The 6,930-nt window shown below is 48.3% G+C and overlaps 1 pseudogene; it reads right to left on the reverse strand.

The window, feature by feature from the left end:
* Positions 1–718: 718 nt before the first annotated feature.
* Positions 719–1,228, reverse strand: LOC118576781 (annotated as a pseudogene).
* Positions 1,229–6,930: the final 5,702 nt, after the last annotated feature.

The raw sequence follows: 6,930 nt of genomic DNA on the forward strand, positions 1-6,930 counted from the left end.
GCGAATGGCCAGGGCCTCAACTGCAGCCCAGACCACTCAATTCCCAGCCTCACCAGAGGGTCCCCCAACTCCCAAATGCAAACAAAGGCCAGGCAAGAGTGGTGGTTTTTTGTTTTTTTATTTGTTTTTTTTAAGATTTATTTATTTATTATGTATACAGAAGAGGGCGCCAGATCTCATTACAGATGGTTGTGAGCCACCATGTGGGTGCTGGGAATTGAACTCAGGACCTCTGGAAGAGCAGTCAGTGCTCTTAACCTCTGAGCCATCTCTCTAGCCCCGCAAGAGTCAAGAGTGGTTTTTAGAGTCTTGCAAGAGATGTTTTTTCTTTTCTTTTCTTTTTTTTTTTTTTTGAAAGGCAAGACAAAGTTTTACTTTTAAATGATTACAAGCAAACCAAATAACACGTAACAAGTTCCTGTGTCCTAGCATCTAGTAATTTGGGTTAAGATACACTAACAGCAGCCTGAACAAGCATATCCACTGTCCTAAATTAGCCAGAATGGACTACTGTAAGGCTGGCTGCTGCTTCACGGGAGTTACAAATGCTATTACTACTTTTTCATAGATAATGCCCTTGACCTTTAAGAAAGTAGAAAGAAACAATTTACTCTCTCTCTCTCTCTCTTCAAAGAATTGGTTTGTTTTTTTTCCCTACTAGACTAGTAAACGATACCTGCTGCTTGCACAAACACACAGGAAACATACACTCCTTAAAGACACACCAGATAAAAAGATGGAACTTCAGGTACTTACTAATATGTACTAAAAGCTAGATTCGATACTCTCAACAAGTGAAGGGACCTCCAACAGCATAGGGAAACTGAATGCCTTCCAGAACGGAACAAGAGCTCTGTTCCGGCATCTTGCATGCCCATGCACCAACCAGGTGCTTCCACCTCCAGTCCCTTTCTGCACGAGTTTTCATGGATTTCTGGCCGGATATCGCACACAAAAGTTATCCAGGACCTCATCCCTGTTCTGCTGGTCATCTTCTCCTGGGTCTCCCTCTCCACCTCACCACTACCACTGCCATGGGACCCCAGTGGTGCAGCCTCCTTAGCCTTGGAACTCCTCCTTCTGCAGACGGTACTGTTCACTCAGCCTGGGCTGCTTCTTTGGCCTGCTTCAGCCTCTGATTCTTTTACTTGCGGGTCCCAGACACCTTCTCAGCCGCCTGCTTCTCGGCCTGCAGCAGCTGCTGGATGCCTTGTGACTAACTCGCCATTGCTGCGGGAACTCTCCGCCAAAAGACACAAGTGATCTTTGTAAATGTTGTTTGTTTGTTTGGTGGGTTGGTTTTTTGAGACAGGGTTTCTCTATGTAGCTTTGGAACTCGCTCTGTAGACCAGGCTGGCCTTGAACTCAGAGATCTGCCTGCCTCTGCCTCCCGAGTGCTGGGATAAAGGCGAGCGCTGCCGCCGCCACCACCGCCACCGCCGCCGCCGCCACCACCACCACCACCTGGCTCTGTTTGTTTTGTTTTAATGTGCATGTGTTCATATGTGAGTCCGGTGTAGGTCCCTGCCTTCTGTGTGGTTTGTGTCTTAGTTAAGGTTACTGTGCTGAGAAAAGACACTATGACCACGGCTTCTTATAAAAGAAAGCATTTTGTTGGAGTCTTCCTTAGTTGTAGAGGTGAGTCCATGATCATTGTGGCAAAAAGCATGGCAGCAGGCATGGTGCTGGAGCAGCAGTTGAGAGGTTACATCTGAAGCCCCAAAGCCCACCCCCAGTGACACACCTCCTCCAATAAGGTGACACCTGATCATTCCCAAACTGTCCCACTGAGGACCAAACACAGGAGCCTATGGGGCCATTCTCAGTCAGACCGTCAGTTTGAGAGGTCTCTTATCGCCTATGCCAGGCTAGCTGGCCCACAAAACCTCCAGGGTCTCACTCTTCCCACCTCACATCTCATTTTAGGGGCGCTGCCCTGGGATTACACACACACACACCACACACACACACACACACCACATACAGCTTACGTGTGTTCTAGAGACCTGAGCTCAGGTCCTCATGCTTGGGCAGCAAGCACTTTACCCAAGGGCCATCTCCCAGCCTCTAACAGCTTACTGGAAGGCCTGCCCCTAGTGAATTCTTGGCTTCGATTCTAGCTGATGACCTCACCAAGAGTACAGAGCTGCCTGGCCAGAGTGAGCTGAAGGGTGGGGAAGAATGGGCCACTTCCTGAGGACAGAGAATTGATCAGGAAGAAAAGTTTGAAGCAAGATGGAAAGTTTGGTCAAGGGATAGTTAGGGCTGCTGTAGGCAGCCTAGGAGAACTTTGTGCAGGTTCAGGGGAATTAGTCCTGGAGTTCCAAGGCTGCTGCAACTGTCCAGTCTGAGTTAAAGGTCAGACCCTATAATAAGCCTTCAGGAAGCTGAGATCCCTGGGACCCTAGAGGGCCAGGGGGAAGTTTTCAGGGCCTATTTGCTCCACCCGGAAGGAAACTCAGAAACCGTCGGCTTACTTTCAGGGTCAGTGAAAGGGAAGAACGTGCCCTCAGTTCCTGGGGCTTCTCCAAAGTCAGCCAGCCCCAACCTTCCTTTTGACAGCATAAGAACTGAAGTTCAAAACAGTTTGATGACACACCGGCAGGGGACTCATTTGCTTACCCCACATCCAAGCCAACTAAGCCTCGGCCTCTCAACTCTGGAATCCTCCAACTCCCTCCACAAACATTTACCTTCTTTGACCCCTACCTGGAATGTTCACATCCTTCCTCGAAACGCTAACCAGAACATGTCACTCTTCTCCAGGAAACCTTCTGTGACTTTTCGGGCTCAATGGGGAAGATGTAGTTCTCTTGGGTGTCACCTCTTAACTGGGAAGCTTTGCAGAAGCAGCAGGTGCCTGCATCTTCACAGGGGAGCACGAGTCTTGAAAACAGCTCTGAGAAACTGGGTGCCACTTGCCTTTCCTGCCCAATCACATGATGTAACCAATAGGATGGTATCTGGTGTTCTGTAGGCCGTCCAAATGGCCACAACCTCTCTGGATGATGCCTGAAGCCAAGAGAGTTAAACACAGCTCTGGTGCCAAATCAAATGACTGTTGTCTTTTTGTCAAAACTTCTTTTTCCACTGGAGGAGATAAGACATGTACAGAAGTTTTAGGCAGCCAGGGGTCACACTCTGCCAGAATACCCTTCAAGGTAAAAGCCATAGTGAACAGTGAAACTGATTGAGTATACACTGAACATACTCTAGAGTCTAGACCTGGAGTTCAATCCTTGGCAGCAAATTAAATTTTAAAAAAATTTAAAAAATAAAAAGAAGTGAGAGATAAATTGAATCCTCTTGCATCTTCTAGAAAGGAAGCAAGCCTCCTTGTATTCTGGAGGGCACATCCCACCCCTAGGAATTCTCTGGTAACACAGAAAGCTGCCCTAAATGGAAGAGACCTTCAGGAGGCTGGGCAAAGGGCTTGGCACTGGGCTCCTAAGATGTAACAAGCCCTATGTGCTGGAAGTAGCAAATGTGAGAGATTCAACACAGACCTCTCTGCAAACCACAGCAAGGCACTAGACAGAGCTCCTGGGACCTAGAGTGAAGCTGGGCCATCTGTGGCAGGAGATTTTTAAGAATAGGCCCTCCTTTTGATGACAGGCTCAACCATAAAGTGACAGGATTTCCAGAACTGCCTGTATGGACTGGGTAACTCAGACTTGCCAAGTACAACTGTTGCTGAAGCTTGTTTACTGATGGGTAGAGGGCCCAAAATGGACAGTGGCTGGTCATCCTGAAAGACAAGACAAGACCTCTCCAGCACACAGAGCTGCTGCTGTGCACCTTCTCACACAGCAAGAAGCACACAGGAGATTTCTCACATCCCTGGGTCAGGGCTGGTAAGCTCCATGATCCCGACTTTGAACAAGGGTTATTGTTGTTCGAATCCTAGATGGTCTTTTAATAATAATAATAATAATAATAATAATAATAATAATAATACAGAGACAGATATGAGGGTGAAAGCTGAAAGATCAGAGAAGCAGAACAGCCAGCCACTAGTTCTTAACTCTATGAAATCCTCAGCCAAAAGAAAGTGAATTCCTGCTTCCTCTCACCTTATAAACCTTTCTTTGCCCTGCATATCACTTCCTGGAATTAAAGGCATGTGTGCTTCTCAAGCAAAGGCATGAGATCTCATGTGCTGGGATTAAAGGTGTGTGCCACCACTGCCTGGCTCTGTTTCTCTCCTATACTGGATCAGTCTCATGTAGCCCAGTGTGGCCTTGAACTCACAGAGATCCAGACTCTGCCTCTGAGTGACAGGATTAAAGGTGTGTGTCACCACTGCCTGGCCTCTGTCTAATCTAGTGGTTGGCTCTGTCCTCTGATCCTCAGGCAAGTTTATTAGGGTACACAATATATCCCCACAGGTTATCACTTTCAGATCCCAGGATAGTCAGGGGTCGGGAAGGAAAAGGTCTGAAAGGTTTCTGACAGGAAGATCTGGTAGAGAGGCACATGGGGTGACACTAAAGAGGGCACAGAATGTGGGGTTTTTGTTTCACACATTAACACCCACCAGAGAGCAGGGCCACAAAGAGGACTGAGAACTGAGTAGCCCAGCTGTGGTGGTATTGTGTTCCCCGAAATATTGTGCTCCCTAATAAGTTTATCTGGGGTCAGAGACAGAACAGCCACAATATTAAACATAGAGGATAGGCAGTGGTAGCACATGCCTTTAATCCTAGCATTCCAGAGGCAGAAATCCATCTGTTCAAGGACACAGCCAAGTATGGTGACTCACGTCTTTAATCCCAGAAATCGAGCCTTTAATCAATCCTAGGGAGTGACGGCAAAACCAGAAAGGTATATAAGGCATGAAGACCAGAAACTAGAAGCATTTGGCTGGTTAAGCTTTCAGGCTTTTGAGCAACAGTTCAGCTGAGATTCATTCTGGATGAGGACTCAGAGGCTTCCAGTCTGAGGAAAGAGGATCAGCTGAGGAACTGGCGAGGTGAGGTAGCTGTGGCATGTTCTGCTTCTCTGATCTTCCAGCATTCACCCCAATACCTGGCTCAGATTTGATTTTATTAACAAGTACCTTTAAGATTCCTGCTACAGCCAGCCATCCTGGAGCGGGCACACTGAGCGCAAGATCAGCATTGGTGACAGCCTTTGGGCTGGACCAGCGGCGCAGTTCCCACATACCAAAGCCTACCCACTCACAGCTGCCACCATCTGATTTCCACATGCACAAGCGGCATCTGTGCCCTCACACGCATACAAAATAAATTCAGTTTTAGAGAATTATTTTATGTAGTGAGTATTCTGCTTGCCTGCATCTATATATGTGTGCTATGTGCGTGCCCGGTGCCTGTGAAGGTCAGAAGGGTGTGGGATCCCATGGAACTGGATGGTTGTAAGCCACCATGTGGGTGCTGGAAACAGAACCTGGACCCTCTGCCTGAGCAACAAGTGCTCTTAACTGCTAAGCCACCTCTCCAGACCCTAATTAATTAATTTAAAAATGTTTTTAAAAACTGTCTAGCAGTTTTAAGGAGGGAGACCACTGGGACAGGGACATGCAGTTGGGGCTGGCAGAGGTGTGGAGTGACCTGTGTGGGATGACAAGGCGCCCATTTTTTAGTACTTCACTGAGTCCATCTGCTTATTCACTTACCCAGAAATCTTGGCGTGTGAACAGCATGGGATGAGAGCAGGCACAGATGCTGAGGCAGGCAGGGCTGTGTGCTGGGTGAACGGGATCCATTCTTACCCAGAGCTGCTACAGGTCCTGACTGGGCCCCATGCAGGATACAACTGACTCAAGAGTCCTTGAAGTCTAGAGCCAGTGGCTGTGGCTGCTCTCTTATGTCCCTCCTTATTCCAGGGATGATAAAAACACAGTAGAAAGAGACAGTCACAGCAGAATCAGCTGTTAGAAGCAGCAGCAAAGCCCTAATTTAGGAAACATATTCACACCTACCTTCTCAGCAGCCCTCTCTGCTCGGGCCGACCCAGGCCACCAACTCCCTCACTGAAACTCACAGCCGAATTCCAGTTGCTATGCAGAACCACAGCCTGTTACTCAGTTGTCCCAAGTTAGGCCTGTCCCACATTCATCAGGGGTCACACAGTGTGAGCACTGGCTCACATTATTAGCTCCTAAGAGCTGAGAGAGGATAAAGAATTGTGATTCCGAGTTTTAACTGTGAACTTGACGAAATCTAGAATCATCTGGGAAGACCGTCTGTGAGGAATGATATTTTAAGCTGGCCTGTGAAGGACTATCTTACTTGAGTTGAGACATGAAAACTCACCGATAATGTGAGTGGCACCACTTCATGGACTGGATCCTGTACTGAATGAAAAGGAGTAAGCTGAGCCCTGCCATCTGTCCATCCGTCCATCCATCCATCCATTCCTCCCTCCCTCCCTCCCTCTCTGCTCTTTACTGCGGATAACTAGTTGCTTCAAGCTCCTGTTGCCTTACCTCCCCACCAGGATAACTATAACTTGAACTGAATAAACCTTTCTCCCTTAAGATGCTTCTTTCCTGAGTCCTGTGACCTCCTGATGGGCAGACACACACTCCCCGCTCCTGACACCCAGCTCTGCAGCAGCATTCAGGGCTTGAGTTTCCACTTCTCAGTTCAGTGTGAAACAAGGAGGACCAAGAGCAGGAACATTCGTGGGGTGGAAACGCATGCTGAGAACGTCAGTCCGTGTTGTGACTGGTTTTCAGCACGTGGGAATTCCACATCAGTCCACAGATGTGGAGCATCCATTTGATGGGTGCCCTTCCATACCTCTTGGCCACTGTCTCTGACCTTGTGGCTATGGGGCCCACAAACGTGCACTCCTCCCCAGGTCAGGCTGACCTCTCGACTGCTCCAAGCTTCCAGCCCACTGGCCCTCTCATGCCTCTTTGCTCCCACTGTTCTCTCAGCGTGCCAGGACTACTCCCCTGGT

This window comes from Onychomys torridus, chromosome 1, assembly GCF_903995425.1.
Source record: "Onychomys torridus chromosome 1, mOncTor1.1, whole genome shotgun sequence".
Classification (NCBI taxonomy): Eukaryota; Metazoa; Chordata; class Mammalia; order Rodentia; family Cricetidae; genus Onychomys; species Onychomys torridus.